General features: G+C 53.1%; 1 long non-coding RNA gene across 1 annotated transcript; it reads right to left on the bottom strand.

Moving 5' to 3' along the window:
- Window positions 1-6,275: 6,275 nt before the first annotated feature.
- On the bottom strand, window positions 6,276-8,885 carry LOC136006773 (uncharacterized). The gene is made up of 3 exons (XR_010609260.1): window positions 8,799-8,885; window positions 6,924-7,095; window positions 6,276-6,394 (listed from the first exon to the last, which is right to left on the bottom strand). It is a non-coding gene; the product is annotated as an uncharacterized LOC136006773 (long non-coding RNA).
- Between the last annotated feature and the right edge of the window lie 7,392 nt (window positions 8,886-16,277).

The following is a 16,277-nucleotide window of genomic DNA, read 5'->3' as shown; positions in this document are numbered from 1 at the left end:
CCACTGCCTGAGCAGGGGATGGGAGCTCAGCCCTGAGGCCAGCACCAGCCCCGCTGCCTGCCCAGGCAGCCTTGAAACCCTTCACACCAAAGAACTGCCCCAGTTCCCAAGACAAGCCAGGGCTGCAGCAAGCAGAGGAACTGTGGGTGCCTCTGGAACAGGGACTCCCAGGCAGAGGTTGGAAGCTCCCCACGAACCCTTGGACCATTGTGCAGGGTTGATGCACCTGGGTGATGCTGGCGCTGCCGGTGCAGAAGGTCCCTCCTCTTGGGTGCTGCCCCGTGATGCTGCAGGTGCTGCTCTGGGAAGTTCTCTGTCATCTCCCCACAGTGACTGCCGTGGGCACTCGCTGCATGCAATATAAGCGGTGGGAGCGGTGATGTCATAGTGCATGGCGGGTGATGTCACTCCCAGTGTGTCACAGCAGCCCCGCTGCCTGCCCAGCCACCCAGATACCGAGACGGGAACCACCAGAGGAGCTGCTCTTGCCTCCTCCACCGGTAGCTTGTGTTCCGTGGGGCAGCTGCCGTCTCCCGGTGCCTCCGCTGAAGGGTTCCGTGGGGTTCCGTGGCCTTGCACACCTGAACATGGGGTGTTCCACAATCAGCCACCCCTGTGGTCCCTGTGTCCCCATGGTCGTTGTGATGTCTCTGTCCCCATGGTTCCCATGTGACCCACCATGTCCCTATGGTCACCACGCCCCCGTGTCCCCAGCGCGTCCCTGTGGTCACTGTGTTGTAACCTTAAATTAACAATAGTGCGTGTGCCTTTAGCATAGTAGAATAGGCCAAAGTGTTCTGACTGACTAACGTGTAGAGAGAAAGGAGCGTTTGGCTGATGGGGGAAGGAACATCACGGGACTGATAAGAGCTAAGGAGACAGTAAATAAGAGCAAGGATGCCAGCCTTCAAGACAGCAGAGTGGCGCCCAGCGTGGAGCGAGACTGGAGCAGAGCAGAAGCAAGGACATAGCAACTGCTACCTGGGCACTAGGACCTTGCGAGCCTGCGCAAGCACTGAGCTCATTTGGTAAGCACAGTGAGGAAGCGCCGCGCTGCACTGCCATGGCTCCGAGAGCCCCGCAGAGCAGGGCTCGGGACAAGAAGGAGAAAAAGGCTTTTGGAATGTTCCTGCTGGCGCTGATCAGGCTAAAATGGAACCAACCGGGAAAGTTTGCTCCCCCCAAGCCATCCGTGCCTCTGGGATGCCAGGATTCTCTGACCCCCAACTTGGGGAGCAGTTCTGGGTCTGGGGGTAACTTGGGCTTCACTTGTGGGTCACTTGGGGGCAGCTGTGGTCTGGGTCTTCATTTGGGTGTCTCTTAGGGGGCTGTTTTGTGTCTGGAGAGTCACTTGGGGGGCAGTTGTGCGTCTGGGAGGTGACTGGCGGGGCAGTTTTGAGTCTGGGGGTTCACTTGGGGGGCAGTTTTGTGTCTAGGAAGTTACTTGGGGGTCACTTGGGAGGCAGTTCTGGGTTTGGGGGCTCACTTGGGGGCCACCTGGAGTGCAATTGTGGGTCTGTGGAGTCAGTGGGGGATCACTTGTGGGGCAGTTGTGGGAAAGAGGAGTCATTTGGTGGTCATTTGGGGAGCAGTTCTGCATCTGGGGATCACTTGAGGGTCACTTGGAGGGCGGTTGTGGGCCTCGGGTCACCTGTGGGGCAGTTGTGAGTGGGGAGTAACTGGGGGGGTCACTTGGGGGGCAGTTTTCGCTCTATGGAGAACACATTGGCAGATGTGGGGCTGGGGGTCACTTGAGGGTCACCTGGGGGGCAGATGTGGGGTGGGCGTCACTTGGGTGGTTCAGTAATGGGTGAGGGGGTTTCACTTGTGGGCATTTGGGGGCAGTTGTGCTTCTGGGCAGGTCACTTCGGAGGCAGTTCTGGGACTGGGGGTGACTGGGGGGCAGTTTTAGGTGTGCGGTGTCATTTGGGTGGCAGTTCTGGCTCTATGGGTGTCACTTGGGGGGCAGATGTGGGGCACGGGGTCACTTGGGGGTGTAGTTATGGGTTTGGGGAGTTCATGTGGGGGCATTTAGGGGCAGTTGTGCTCCTGGGCAGGTCACTTTGGGGGCAGTTGTGGGTCTGTGGAGTCACTCGGGGGTCATTTGAGGGGACAGTTGTTGGTCTGGGGTGTCACTTGGGGTCACTGCGGGGCAGTTGTGGGTCTGGGAAGTCACTTAGGGGTCACTTGGGGGGCAGCTGGGGGGTTGTGAGTCATTGGGAGTTGATTCGGAGAAAACTCCAGGAACAAACTCGCCAGCAAAGCTGAAGTTGGCAAGCAGCTATTCTTTATTGCGGCGCCGGGAGACACACGGGGGATAGCTCCTCCTGACGGGTATCACCATATTGCTCCCCAGTAGGTGTTTACACCAGCTTCATGGGTTCATTGACACCACAAACATAGCAATTACCCTGTCCTTCTAGTTAGCAGTCAGTTTAACTGTGCCCATCCCGGACATCTGCGAGTCCCGGATACTCCCCACCCACAGGTCCTGTTTCTCTATTCTGCTTTTCTTACACTTTTTGCACTAAGCTCCTAAGGACCTACAACTATGTCAACTGCCTCCCAGCACCGCAGTTACTTTCCATTACAAAGCCATCAAACTTCACATTACTTAGAACCGATTCCATTTGGTGCTTTCCTGCCTCCTTGTCTCAATGATGAGGCCGTTGCCCAGCAGTGCAGCCAGGGAGATGCCCAGGGGTAGCCAGAAGCGGCAGAGCTGGCACCTGGGTGTCTGCAGATGGCAGGAGGAGGACCTGGGTGATGGAGCTGCCATTGACATCTGCTGCCTGTGGGCATGGAGCCTGTTCAAAGAAGGAAAGGGCAGGGAAAAATTAGGACAGGCTCCTCCGAGCAAATCCACTGCATTTCTCATAGAAATCCCCCCCCCCCCCCCGAAATGCATTTCCTTTCTCTGGTTTGTGCTGGCTGAGTGTGCTGTGAGGAGCAGGACCTCTGCCCATGTGCTGCCCTGGAGTCAGCATTGCTCTGAAACAGTGCTTTGCCCAGCTCTCATGGTCAGAAGGGACATCAGATGAAATCTGACTTGATTGTAAAGTTCAGTACTGGCACTCATGACTCGAATGAGTCTGGGCGGCACAAGACAGGCTCAGCATGGCCTCAGAATCATTTTGACTGTGTTATTTATTTACCGGCATAACACTGCTGAGGGATTTTATTTGGGGTGTAAACCATTCTTTGTATGACCGAAAACCTGAAGAGTATCGAGGCAGGGAGTTCTCAGCTCTTTGTCGCTCAGGGCAGAGCCAGGAGAGCTGCAATGTCCATCGGTCCTTCCCCATGTGCCCTGTGCTTACCCTTGCGCTTGATATGAATGACCCCCTTTGAAGACTGAAGAATGTGGCACGAGCATGCATAAAGCCTCTCAGACTTTGAGCAGTGTGACCTTTTGTCTTTTGTGCATGATCTTCTGGTTGGCTACTGATATGTTTTGCTATTCAGGGATGATGACTTTAGACACATTTGATCAAAGAAAGAAATTAAAATTCAGTAACCTCCTCCGGGTCAGGGCACCTCTGCTGAAGACTTTCTAATATTGCTAGCATTCCTGTGAGGTTAAGCTGTAGTTTTGTTTTACTGTGGTTTGGCTGTGTTACCTAGCTCTGGAACTGGGCCAGCCTACGCTGATTACTGCCTTTTTCTCATCTGTCTAGGTTTCACCCTTCAGCAGGGAGTAGAGATGCTCATTCAGAAAAGCTTATCCAATAGGTGCCAGCATAATTAATAAATATTTTCTGTTTTTCACTAAGAATTGGAATCATGCATTCATGCCTTAAAAAGCACCCATGTTCCATCCCTCAGCTGGGGGACACACTGCCTTCCTGCAGTGTCATTTCTCAGCTGAGAGACAGAGTTGGATCTAAAAATCAAGATTTTGTAGAATCATGATGACCTCGAAAGGAGGATTGAAAGGGGACTCTCAGGCTTTCCCAGAGCACACAGAGCATTTATGTTGGAAAAGACCCTTAAGATCGAGTCCAAGCGTTAACCAAGCACTCTCAAGTCCAGCACTAAGCCATGTCCACAAGTCCCAAATCTACATGTCTTTTAAATACCTCCAGGGAAGGTGACACATCAACAGCTGTGGGCAGCCTTCTGCTTGTCCCCTCATCAACCAGGACAGGCAGGCCAGGACAGGCTGGGAGCTCCTTTACCCCTGCTGAAGGAAGGGATTCAGGGGACTGGAAGGGCTGGAAGGGGACTCAGCTCCCTCCTATGAGCACCACAAAACTCTCACTTCCTCAGAAGGCGAAAATGCACCAATATATAGAGGATGTCTTAATCAGAGGAGATTGCCCCAAAGAACTACAGCAACCACAGTGTGGCGAGCACTGCGTGGTGCAGAAGTTGAAGTTCCACCTAAGGAATGTCAGAAACCAAGCAGAAACCAGTCAAATCGGGGGGTACTTGGTGGACAGCAGCAGTGTAGTGATTGCTGCAGACACCTTCAGAAAAACAGAACAAGGGCAGATGCCCCAGTCTAGGAAGGAATTACAACAGCTTGTGGGTCCTCCAGGATACTGGAGGAAACATGGCCCTGGATTCTCTATCATTGCTCGCCCACGGTACTCACTGTTACGAAAGGGAAAACTATGGGAATGGAATCCAGAGCAGGAGGAAGCAGGAAATACCTAACACAGGAATTAAAATCATACAAGTCACTTGGGCCTGTACACCCCCACCACCCTCTCACAGTAGAATGGGCTTTTGCTGAGCATGGCTCTTCCTGTGACCTATTCAAACTGGCCCTGACGGAACAAAAAACACTTTCATGTTCAAGTCACCTCTTTCATAGACACTGAACCTCAAGGAGAGAGCCCCCTCCGTCCCAGCGCTCCTGTGGGCCCAGCAACACCCAAGGGATGGGGGTGTCGAGCAAAGGCTGAGGGCTCTGTCTCAGCTCCAGCAGCAGAGGAGGAGGCCAGGAGCCTCAGGAACCTGCCCCTGGGTTGCAGCCTGGGGCACAGAGAGTCCATGAGGAGAAGGGAGAGGGGACAGGAGGGACATGGGGGGCACAGCTCCAAAGGCAGCAGCGGTGCTGTCACAGAACACACCCACACAAACCCTTCTGGACAATCAAAGCAGACTCAAACGCAGACTCAAACACCCTCCTTGTGTGCCTCGTGGGGACGGGGATGCCCCAGCCCTCACAAGGTGCCCTGAGAAGCTGTAGCTGCCCTATCCCTGGCAGTGTTCAAGGCCAGGTTGGATACAGGGACTTGCAGCAACCTTCTCTAGTGGAAGGTGTCCCTGCCCGTGGCAAGGCTTGGAACTGGTGAGCTTTAAGGTCGCCTCCAGCTCAAGCCAGTCTGGGATTCCAGGATTCAGGAATCAATACCATGTTGAGGAGAGGATGACCTCAAAAGGACGATTGAAAGGGGACTCTCAGGCTTTCCCAGAGCACACAAAGCATTTCCCAGTCTGGAATACAGGAAATGTTGGACCGAGTCCCTGCAGCAAAAGAGAGGCAGAGCAGCACTGCTGGGCTGCAGCTAAGGGCTGTCCTAGGCAGAAGTTGGAAAGGAGCAGAGAACAACACAACCTCCTTGGATAGGGCATGCCCTGCTTTGCAAGGACAGCAGTGGCAAAGCCCCAGTCCCTGCCCACAGGGTTCCCGGGGAGGAAACCCAGGTCCCAGCATGACCACGTCACCTCAGCCAGCAGAGCCTCTTCCCACATCACTCCTCGCATGCAGCACCCACTGCAGAGGCCAAAAAGCCAGGGCAAGAGCCAGGCCTAGCACTCACCTGCCAGCGAGCCCACAGCAATTCTTGCCAGCATCATGGGCAGCACCACATTTGCTGCATCTCTGCAGAAGAGAATACACAGTGTGTGCACCCAGACTGAATTAAACCCCCCCAAACACCCTCCAAGCAAAAGGCTACCTTCACGGATGATTGTCCACAATTTCTGGCTTGGAAAGTGGTTCTGGGAGACATGGAGTTCAAAGCGTTCAAAGCCACAATTCCCCAGGTCTCGGACCCAGAGCACCTTCAAGCTCTCTGGCTGTGGAGGAGGAATGTTTCTATCTCATCACTCACCCACAACATGCAGCTGCAGCCAGCCCATGGCCTCCAGCTGGGACCTGAAGCGCTACAGCCAGTGCTCCCCCCACTGCAGCACCATCTGCAGCGAGAAGTTCCTTCTGTTGAACCTCACGTGGCTCTCATAGGGGGAGCGGTGGTGCTGGCTCCATCGAAAGCATAACTGAGGATGGCTCCCTCCTGCTGGGCAGGTTTGTATCCCCAGATGACAGCTCTGCCTCCCTGCAGCGGTGGAACCGGCAGGCACACGGTGCAGCCCATGGCCGAGACGAGTCGCTCGGACACTGGCCTGAGGTCAGCGGAGCAGCAGGGAGTGAGCATGCAGCCTGCAGGAGAAAGGAGACGTTAGTGCACAGCTCCTGAGGGGCAGCTCCTGCCTCCCAGCAGAGCTGCAGACTTGAGGCACTCACAGAAGCACAGAACGGTTTGGGTTGGGAGGGACCTTAAAGGTCATCCAGCTCCAACCCCTGCCACAGGCACGGACACCTTCCCCTAGAGCAGCTTGTTCCAAGCCCCAGCCAACCTGGCCTTGAACACGGCCAGCCATAGGGCAGCCACAGCTTCTCTGGGCACCCAGTGTCCCACCACCCTCACAGGGAACAACTTCTAAGATCTCTCAATCTCCCCTCTCTGTCAGGTTAAAGCCCTTCCCCCCTGTCCCACTCCCACAGGCCCCTCTTCTCCCCACAAGAAATGAGGCCAGATCCCAGTATCATCGCTCCGCAGCCGCAACGCTCCGCTGCCGTCTCAGCCAGCGCAACTCGCACACCCAGTCCAAAGCAGCCACTCTGGGGAAGTCACTTGAGGTGTTCTTGGCAACTCCTAAAGCACCCCAAGATCGCCATCGCCACCCACCTCGTTCCACGCTCCTGTCTCCACAGGTGGCACCGGCTCCGAGGCACCAAGACGGGAACCACCAGAGGAGCTGCTCTTGCCTCCTCCACCGGTAGCTTGTGCTCCATGGGGCAGCTGTCGTCTCCCGGTGCCTCTGCTGAAGGGTTCCGTGGGGTTCCATGGCCTTGCACACCTGAACACAGAGTGTTCCAGAATCAGCCACCCCTGTGGTCCCATGCCCCCAAGGTCATTGTGATGCATGAGCTCTGGCTGGGTCCATGGGGTACTCCGGAGGTGCTACAGGCATTCGCTGGGATTCTCTAGGGGTATCCCCAGGATGCTCTGTGGGTCCTGAGGATGCTCTGGGGGTGCTCTAGGGGTCATAGCAGCCAAACTGGGGTTATTATACTCCAATTTTGCCACGAGCAGGGAGCATTTTCTCAATCCTGACACTTATTAAAAAGAATTTCTCTCCTTCTCATCAAATCACAGAATCACAGAATAGTTAGTGTTGGAAAGGACCTTAAGATCATCTAGTTCCAACCCCCATGCCGTGGGTTAATCTCTATTAAATGAGTGGTAAATCCGGGCAGAGCTGCCTCTCTGCAGGCCTTGAACCAGGAAAAAACTGCTGCCAGATGGATTTCATTCTGGGCAGCCTGTGACAGTGTCCCACCACACTTACAGGGAAGAACTTCCTCCTAAGGTCTCATCTTATTCACCCCCCTCTGTCAACTTAAAGCCGCTCCCACTTGTCTTATCACTACATGCCCTTGTAAAGAATCCCCCTCCAGCTTTCTTGTAGGCATCAAACAGACATTGGGAGGCAAACTCATTGGCTAAGTCATCATCCAAATTATCATTTGTATCATCTTCAAATAATTGTGAACTAAGAGTTGAATTGAAAGTGAATTATTGCTAAATCACCACTGGATTCCCACTTGATTTTAATTCAGTCCCTGATTAATTACCATTGGTCATTAACAAGGCCCTTTCAGTTATCCCCACAAGGATGACTTCTCTGAACCATTCCCCTGTGAAGCACAGTGAGGCACAGCTCCAAGTCCATTTCCCTTCAGGTGTGCAGCAGCAGATCCAGCAAGTGCCCCCGCTCCCCACTGAGGGCCATGGCAGATGGAGGAAGCCCAGCACACCCGGGCTGCGTACAAAGAGAGCTGCAGAGAAGGTTCCCGACAGCAGGACAGCTCCTGGCACAGGGACTATCCCAGCTCCAGGGCCAGCCTGCACCGGACACCCTGTGCCTCCTGCCCTTGGCGGCAGGGTCACAGCGGGGCCTTTTGTGACCCGGTCTGTGACGCTCCCCGGTGTGGTCACGTCTCTTGTGCTGCCCTTCCCTTCCCCTGCCCGCATCCCTCCATCCTGCAGGGGGGCACAGAGACCCTGCAGCCACCCCAGGGAAAACTGGGAGGAGTCCATCGGGAGGCCCAGATCCCTGCTCAGGGCAGGCTGGGTATCAGTTGATGGGTGGTGAGCAACTGGATTCTCTCCCCTTGTTATTCACATTAGTGTTAGAGAAAAGGGCAAAATTTTACGATAACTAAATATTAGAAATTATTATATTTGAAAATTTATAAATCAGTAGTGGGGGTTTGGAAATACTGTAATTTTCCAGTACTGTTTGTAGTTTTGTACCAGAGTTATTCAGTAACCAATGTTAACAATGGTAGGCTAGGTGGCAAGAGCTAACATAATTACATATGGTAAAGGGCATACGGGTGGATTTAAAAGGTATTGTGAAAGTCTATCGAAGTAGAAATTAATGGACACACCAGGGTAGTCAAGTGAGAACAAGACAATGCTGGCGTCCACACAATGGTTGGGATATATCCAAAGAACAGAAAGGAGAAGAAGGACAGAGCGAGGAAGACTTCTTACTTCATCTGAGGAAGACTCCTTACTTCATCAGTGCGACCACCAGAGGAGGCTGCGCAAGCGCAGAAGAGGCTGATGTCGTAATAGACTGATGCGGCAATCCTTGATACATATGTATTAGTTAATGATGCAATCCGTGTTGAATATGTATTAGTAACCAAATTTTTAGTGTATAAATTGCAAATGCGATGTGACGGGGTCGAAGCCAGATTTGGGCGAGTGCCCCTGGTTTCCCAGCGCTGCAATAAAGCACCTCATATAACCATTTGGTGGTTATGTGTTTATTCTTATGCTAACATGAACATTATTATTATTGGTGGCAGCAGTAGTAGTTTTGTGTTATACCTTAGCTACTGGACTGTTCTTATCTCAGCCCATAGGAGTTACATTCTTTCCACTCTCCTCCCCTTTCCTCCTGAGCCAAGGGGGGGAATAGGAAGGAGAGTGAGTGAGCGGCTGTGTGGTTCTGAGCTACCAGCTGTCCTAAACCATGACAGCACCTTTAGCTAAAGTCCCCAGGTCCCAGTGGCACGTGTGAAACCTCTGGTGTTATTAGGACACTGCCAGTGCTCTGCCGCAGTACTGACTGGCATCTCTCCCTTTTTGGGGGAGGAAGGTAAAGGCAACAGAGACAGAGCTAAGGGGCAGATAAAATACATCCTTCAAGGGGGATGCTTCTGTGTAGCTGGACATTTGTGATGGACGATCTGGGGGAGTACCGGGATTGAATATCCCATGAGTGAGGGAATCTCTGCTTTTATAACAGGGACACAGGGTTATGACTTTAGTTTTCCAGACAAAAAGAATGTTGTGCTTTGATTTGGTTAACCCCACTGTGACTGATGGAAGAAGCCTCAGCATCTGTATTGCAGGCAGCTTGCTTTCACAAGTCGCACAGTGTTTATAGTGAAGATTTCCTGTGCCACATGCCCGACAAATCACTTTGCCCTTTTAAATAGAGAAAGAATATGTTTTATATAGTACCTGCAAACTGAACAACTCTAATAAGAACAGGACTTAATCTTACCAAGTGCTGTGCTTATTCAGCCCTGCAGATAGAAGAGATCCTTCAAGTCTGTGCTGTGGGCTTCAGGTGTTAGTTAGGTGTCGTGGTTTAAACAAAGTCAGCCATAAACCGTACAGCCCGTCCACTCACTCCCCCGCTTCTTGCCCTCCCCCAGCTCCTGGAGGGATGGAGAGGAGAATCCAAAAGAATGCAACTCCCACGGGTTGAGATAAGGGCAGTTTAGTAACTAAGGTATAACACAAATCACTGCTGCTACCACCAATAACAATGATAAAGGAAATAACAAGAGGAAAGAATACAACACCTCAACACCAGCTGACCAATAACTCGCCCCACTCCCCACAGCTGAGCACTGACCGATACCTCCTCCAACCCTGCAGTCCCAGCCCTTCCAGATAACTCCCTGTTACATCCTGGGCATGACGTGCTGTGGTATGGAATACCTCTTTGGCTAGCTTGGGTCAGGTGTCCTGTCTCTGCTTCCTCCCAGCTTCCCCTCCTCCCTGGCAGAGCAGGAGGCTCACAAAGTCCTTGGCCAGACCAAACATTTCAGCAGCAACTGAAAACATCAGTGTTATCAACACCGTTCCCAGGCCAAAAAATCACAGTGCTGCACTAGCTGCTAGGGAGGAGAAAAATGACTGCTACCGCTGAACCCAGGACATTAGGCCATAGTGCTTGCCCATCACAAATCCATGGATGTTGGTACCAATTCATTTTCAACTATGGTACAGTTCCCTCAGCAGATCCCGCATCAATACCTGCAGATGTTTCTATAGACTAGTGCCAGTTTGCTTAGTCACTGCACTCACACAAAAAAGCAAGTCCAGTATCTGCAAGGAAAATGGTTCTTATCGCCCTGAAGGTGCCCGACCACAGTCACTGTAACTCAAAAGCGAGATCCCATCACAGCTGAGAATTGCGAGTCTGTTCTTTTGATGGTTGCACCAAATAGTTCAGGGCTGCCTTTGCACCTGCATCAGGAATGCCAGGAAACACCCAGTTTGGGGCAGTGTCTATAATCTACCAACTGTGGACATGCAGTGTCAGTTGGCTCCTTCTCACACCCCTTCCCCTGATTGGAAGGGTGGAGGACAGCCCCTACGTGGGTCCCCATGCCCTTATGTAGGGAGTATTCTGGAGGGTAGATTTTGGCTAGTTAAGCCCACCAGCACTTTTGGATCGCTGACTAATGCTGTGCTTGAGCATTCTGTGCATCTCCCCACTGCCCCATCTTGCCAGCCCATCTGTGTCAAGCACTTACAAGCAACGGAGGGAAGGAGAGTAATGAGGACCTATTTAATAAACTTATAATGCTCAGTAATAGTAAGGCCATAATGATAAAATCACAGAATACCTCCCTACTGAACACAATGCACGTCCTGTCTTTCAGGCTCCTACCTCCCGTGACTTTCAAGATGCCTTCATGAGCTTATGTGGTTTACCTTTAATGATTATTCTAGTCAAGGTGGTTTGAATTCTACTAACCCTTAAAGCTGTCACAATGTAATTAGAGAAACCCAAGCTGGATCAAACTAGTTTTAATGATGTCACCTGTTAGAAACATGCATGCCAGGAGGTAAACTGCTCGTTTGTTAGATTTATTCTCAATTACCTTTATGCAGATGTTGGTTTGGGGATGCACCTGTGCAGCTGTTGCTGACTCCCATCCAATGCAATGGGTGCATTTACTGGTAGCAGATGTCTGCATTCAAGACACGGTGCCATCTGAAGAAAAAGCCACATCACACCATGTCATTAAGGCTAACAAGAGGTTTTCAGTATTTTCCTGGTTAGAGTCTGCAGCAGCAAAGTCACAAAGTCACAAAACTGAGACACAGCGGCTGATAGTTGCAGCTGCTGGTACTGATCCTTACAACTCAAAGGCTATTGAGAAAATAGGAAAACAACTGGGAAGAGTGACTTTACTGACAACTAAACTAGGCCAGAAAGGTACTAAGTTAGTTTTCAGTAAAATTAAAAAGCCAGAGAGAAGACAGTTACAGGCATCACTGGAAAAACTTGGAGCTCTTACATATACGCCCACACCTGTCACCGTGCAAGGTTTGAGGCATGATGGATCTTCTACAGCTATGACACAAGCAGTAGTTCCTAACTAACTGCACTAGTTAGCACTGGAACAAGATGCATGCGCAGCTCCTAAAGATGCGGTGGTTGTTTTTGCAGGACGAAGAGGAACCTGAATTTGGTCATGTTTCCTGACACTGGAGAAGAAAACACAACTTAGTTTTCCAGTCTTACCCTTACTAACATATATGGCAGTTGAAGGATGCTGTGGTTCATTTTGCCCATCATTTAAGAATTACATCCAGTGCTAAAGGTATTGAACAAAATCACAGAATCCCAGACTAGTTTGTGTTGGAAAGGACCTTAAAGCTTATCCAGTTCCAACCCCTGCCACGGGCAGGGACACCTTCCACTAGAGCAGCTTGCTCCAAGCCCCTGTGTCCAACCTGGCCCTGAGCACTGCCAGGGATGGGGCAGCCACAGCTTCTCTGGGTACCCTGTGCCAGCGCCTCAGCACCCTCACAGGGAAGAACTTCTGCCTAAGAGCTTATCTCAATCTCCCCTCTCATAGATTAAAGACATTCCCTTAGTCCTGTCCCTACAGGCCCTTGCCCAAAGCCCCTCTCCAGGTTTCTCAATGCGTCTTTAGGCCCTGGGTGCTGCTCTAAGGTCTCCCCTTAAGAAGCCTTCTTTTCTCCAGGCTCAACAAGCTCAGCTCTCTCAGCCTCAGATGTTTATCTCCTGGGCTGGGGGTGAAGGCCAATGATCCACAGAGGACGTGGATGAGAAACTAATAAAATGTACTATACTTACACACACGGCTTTTTGCAGTCTCGAGGCTTAATATTCCACATAAACACATAAGTGAAGTTTTCACCTGGATTCAAAGCCCTTACTCAGACCCGATTTCATTTGTATAAGAGTATTTGTGGCTACTTCATGCTTATCCTTCCCTGGAAGAGGGATTCCAAGTGGGATCACCTGAGGAACTGGGACAGAGCCAGCCACCACTTTCTCCACTGTGCTCTGGAAAGAAGAAAAGCAAAAAGGCAGACAATAATGTTTCTGAACAGAAGAATGCATTGAGACATAAGGTCTTTGAATGGGATTCCTGTCTTCATTGGTTTCTCTTACAAGAGAGAACACCAGATTCTTTAAAGTGTTATTCATCATGGCATGGTTTTCACATTGGAAATGATCAAGGTGCTAACAACCATCCCAGTTCCAACTTATGCTCCTGTTGCACAACTGTGAACAAAGCTTGAGATGAGCACTGCCGCTTTCATATCACTTTGACCTTCCTCACTCAAGTCTGGCTCCCATGTGTTCCAGGGAAACAGCTTTAGCATCACACATCAATGCTATGTGGTAGGAGGGAGTCCCAGGGAAGCCTCTCCACCCAAATGGCACATTGGAGCCAGCCTCTTGTTTCACTGCAGCCATCGGAATAGATGCAAGATGTCCTGCAAAGGGCTAAAGCAAGACAGCCATTGCTTCAGCTTATCTCAGCTTCTCTATGCATTAAGAATATGCCTATCAAACAGGTGCCAAACACGACTTTGCATCATTTCCATCGTCATTATCGTGTCACACGATTCAAGAATGATGAACTGCATTTGGATACAACAACATTTTACATCGCACAAAGATGTACTCCACATCTCGGGAACGGATCCTCAGGGCCAGGAAACCAGCCTGCACCGCAACTCTTTCCTTCTGCCACCGACCCTTTAACCCTCCACACACGTCCTTTACACTGCTCAGCACCGCAGACAGCGCTGCTCCAGCACGGCGGGGGCTCCTTAGCCCAGCCCTGCTGGGACACACTGGGCCCGCCGCCATCCCCAGCATGCGCAGCGTGGGCTCCAGCCCTGCCTGCACTTCCCCTGCTGGGTCCGGCCCCGCTTCCCGTGCGCTCCTGGCACAGCCCAGCCCACCTCACCCCACTGCACCCCTGCTGTGCCCCCTGCCCACCCCGCTCCACCCCGCCCCACAGCCCTGACCCCCCCACTGCATCCCTGCTCCCGACCCCTGCCCCCCGGCTCCAGCCCAGCCCCTGCCCTTCCCACTCAATCCCTGCCACAGCCCCGCTCACCCCGCTCCTGCCCGGCTCCTGCCCGGCTCCTGCCCGGCTCCTGCCCGCTCTGATCCCGGCTCCATCCCGGCTCCATCCCGGCCCCATCCCGCCCTTTCCTCTCCACATCCCCCGCCCGAGGCTACCACAGACGCAACGCACCAGGCCCCTTCCCCCCCTCCCTTCCGTCCGCCAGCTCTGACGTCATCCGCCGGCGCCACCCGGTGTCATGGCGGCCTTGCAGGCTGAGGGGAAGGCGGAGCCGAAGGTTCCTGCCCAAAAACCCCAAGTGCTGGAGCTCACCCACCTCTGCCCCAGGAGCAGGGTCAGGCCCCACAGCTCTGCTCCTGCCAGCGCTGCCGAGCCCTGCACTCCCTTGATGGTGCCATCAGAGCGCCCCACACACCGCAGCACGGGCTGGGCCATTGCTCTGGCTCCGGCAGAGGCACAAGTGCCTTTGGAAGCTGCCAGCGAACAACAAGAGCTGAGAAGCGGCTGCAGAAGGGCTCTGCTGTGGGGCTGAAAGCCAAGGGTGGTGCAGGGGAAAGGAGAGACTGCAGAGCCTCAGCCCTTGGGCTTCCTTCAGAGGAGGTGGCGCTGCTGCCCTTGATCCTGGCTGTTCTCCAGCCCTGACCTGCCCTCAGCGGTCTCCAGTGGCCTCTGGCCAGGCCAGCAGCAGAGACAGGATGTTCTGCACAAATGTCTGCACCTGCTCCTGGGCCTGACTCAGTGCTGAGAGCTCTTCTGCAGCCAAATGCAGATCGTACTTTACAGTCAGACAGCGTGGTGTGGGGTGGAAGGGACCTTAAATGCCCATAGGGATTCAGAGCATCCCACAGGCAGAGCATCCCATAGGTGTTGAGAGCATCCCCCAAGCAGGGCATCCCACAGGGATTCACAGCATCCCACAAGCAGAGCATCCCATAGGGATTCAGAGCATTCCACAGGCAGAGTATCCCGTAAGGATTCAGAGCATCCCACGAGCAGAGCATCCCATAGGGGTTCAGAGCATCCCATAGAGATGCAGAGAATCCCAGAGGGATTCACAGCATCCCACAGTCAGAGCATCCCATAAGGAATCAGAGCATCCCACAAGGATTCAGAGCATCCCACAAGCAGAGCATGCCAGAGGGATTCAGAGCATCCCACAGGGCTCCAGAGCATCCCACAAAGCAGAGCACCCCACAGAGATTCACAGCATCCCACAACCACAGCATCAGACAGAGCTCCAGAGCATCCCATAGGGATTCAGAGCACCCCAAGCGCATCAGAACCCCCCCCATCTCCCCCATCGACACCCCTGACCCACCCCCCTCCCCATGGAGCTCCCCCCATGGAACCTGCCTCTCTATGACATCAGCCCCAGCTCCAAGGGACCTGCATCCAGCACCCGTATCCCCGGGGCAGTTGCGCTTTGGGTGCAGTGGTGCTTGCAGCTCCTTGCTTGCAGCTCCTTGGTGTCACCTCCTTGGTGTCACTCTTAGCGGTGGAGGCAGCGATGGCTTTGCTCCGTGTCATCATCCTGCTGGCCTCGGCCTGGCTGCAAGGCTCCTGGGACAGCTGTGGGTGAGTGGCTCCAGGCTCCAGGGTTCCTGGTATTCCATAGGGAGATGCTGCTGCTCCCAGCCACGGTCACACCAATGGGGAGGTGGGATTTGAGGAGCCCCACTTGCTTGCCATCAGCCCATGCGGTGGCACAGCACAGCTATGGGGCACCCCATAGGGTCCTTTGTCCTGCAGCACCCTAGGAGGCAGGATGATGCTCATCTCTGGGACACTCTGTAGGGTCCCTTTTCCCTGCAGCACCCAATGGGGCGGGACAATGCTCGCCCTTCAGCCCTAACCATCAAGTGTTGAGCTTCTGCTTCAAGAGGGACCTGCGGTACCCGTCCCATGGCTGATTCTTACGGGATGTCGCGCATCGTCGGAGGCACGGATGCGCAGCGGGGCGCCTGGCCACGGATGCTCAGCATCCAGTTCCCCACAGCCACCGCATTCCCGCACATCTGCGGGGGGTCCCTCATCCCGTATGAAGACAGGCTGAGGAAGTTGGGGCTTTTCAGCCTGGAGAAGAGAAGGCTGCGTGCAGACCTACGAGCAGCCTTCCAGTACCTGAAGGGGGCCTATAGGGATGCTGGGGAGGGACTCTTTGTCAGGGCCTGTAGTGACAGGACAAGGGGTAATGGGTTAAAACTTAAACAGGGGAAGTTTAAATTGGATACAAGGAGGAAATTCTTTCCTGTTAGGGTGGTGAGACACTGGAATCGCTTGCTCAGGGAGGTTGTGAGTGCTCCATCCCTGGCGGTGTTCAAGGCCAGGTTGGATGAAGCCTTGTGTGGGATGGTTCAGTGAG

This window comes from Lathamus discolor, unplaced genomic scaffold (assembly GCF_037157495.1).
Source record: "Lathamus discolor isolate bLatDis1 unplaced genomic scaffold, bLatDis1.hap1 Scaffold_66, whole genome shotgun sequence".
Taxonomy (NCBI): Eukaryota; Metazoa; Chordata; class Aves; order Psittaciformes; family Psittacidae; genus Lathamus; species Lathamus discolor.
The sequence above is the reverse complement of the archived record's forward strand: the minus strand, read 5'-3'. Positions and strand labels throughout refer to the sequence as shown.